Genomic DNA, 1,951 nt, shown 5'->3' with positions numbered 1-1,951 from the left:
AGCCTCCTGTCCTTCTCCAAGGAATAGCCCCTGCTAGCAACATGCCCTCAGAATGGGAGTTGAAGCCTCATTATTAGTACCTCCGAAGAACACTCCAGCTGCACCCTCTCCAAAACTTATTTGTTTATTCTTTTGGCTGTTCATGGGATTTTCAGAGCTTTTCTTCAATACTACAGCTCAAAAGCATCAGTTTTTCTGTCATCCGTATTCATTGTCCAGCTCTCAGATGCATAGCAAGTGATCAGAAACTGTATGACCGGAATCAGATGCTCCTTGGTCCTCAAACTGACATCATTAGTCCTCAATAATTTGGAGAGTCCTTTAACTGCAGATTTCCCCCCATGTACTGCATCTGCTTATTTCCTGACTCCTGGTACTAAGGGTGTTAATTGTGAATCTAAGTAAGATGAAGTTATTGACAGTTTCAATCTCTTCTCCATCCATCATGATGTTGCTTATCAGTCCGGTGGTAAAAATCTTTGTCTCTTGACATTGAGATGCAATCCATAAGGATGGCTGCATTCCTTGATCTTCTCAACAAGTCTTTGAAGTCCTCCTAATTTATAGCAAGTAAGGTTTTTTTGTGTCATCTGCATAACGCAAGGTATTGATGAGTCTCTCTCCAATATTAATGGCAGATTCCTTTTCATAGAGCCCAGTTTTTAAAATGATTTGCTCAGTGAACACATTAAATAGGGATGATGGGCTGCATCAGAATCATATTGACTACATTTGTGGAAGAAATAATTGGAGCAGCTCAATATCAGCAGTTAAAACTAGGTCAGGGGCAGACTATGGGTCATACTGTCAATTAGTCATATGCAAGTTCAAATTGAGGCCTAAGAAAATGAAAATAACCCTGGAGAAACCAAGATATGATCTTGAGTCAATCCCATCTGAATTTCAAGATTAGTTTAATGATAGCTGTCAGTCACTGAACACCAATGATCAAAGACTGGACGATATAATCCACAAAGAAAGCAAAAGTTCATTACAAAGATAGAGGAGAAAGAAAAAAAAAATAAACATGGATGTCAGATGAGACTCTAAAATTTCTACTGGAGCATCGAGAAATTAAAACAAAAGGAAAACATGCTGAAGTAAAAGTTGAACAGAAGAATTCAAAGGACAGCTTGGGAGGATGAAACAAAACATTATAATGGAATGTGCAAAAAGATGTAATTGAAGAATAAAAAGGGAAGAACTCACTCTGCATGTCTCAACCTGAAAGAACTGAAACACAAATTTAAGCCTGGAGTCATGATATTGAAAGATGCTATGGACAATATATTAAATGTCATAAGGTATCAAAAAAAGACAGAAGTAATACACAAAATCACTGTACCAGAATTCAAATATTAAGCACTTTTATAATGTGTTGACCAGAAAGGAAATGGGATAGAGGAAAAGTTTTCATATGCATCAAAATAAGACAGAAATATTGATAACTGTTATAGTTCTTATGTCTGTAAATGGCAATGTAGTTTTATTGATAACTTTTTTTTGCTCATTTTCTCTCTCTCTCCCTATCCCCCCTCCCTATTCCTTTCTCTCTCTCTCTCCCTCCCCCCCTCCACCCGATCTCAATCTCATCTTCACCAGGCTCTCCATGGAAGAAATATGACAATGCCTTAATGGTTGGATACCCAATGAGGACAGTGTGGGGTGGAGCTCTCTGATTAAAACAAGCTTGGAAACAGGAGTGGCATCCACTTCCTTAATAGCTTGCCTCCAGAAACCCTATGAAACTAGAGAGAGGATGAAAGACATACAAGTGTTGAGGACTATCCTTCATAGGGGCGCTGTGAGTCGCCTGTGACTCGACGGCACATAACAACAACAACAACAACAACAACATGTTGTTGTTGTTATGTGCCATTGAGTCACTTGCGACTCATAGTGACCTAATGTACAACAGCCCTAAACTCTGCTCTGTCCTGTGGCAATCACA

The sequence above is a fragment of the Elephantulus edwardii genome, unplaced genomic scaffold (genome assembly GCF_000299155.1).
Source record: "Elephantulus edwardii isolate Elephantulus edwardi_28Jun2011 unplaced genomic scaffold, EleEdw1.0 scaffold00046, whole genome shotgun sequence".
NCBI lineage: Eukaryota > Metazoa > Chordata > Mammalia > Macroscelidea > Macroscelididae > Elephantulus > Elephantulus edwardii.
Note: the sequence above shows the minus strand (reverse complement) of the source record.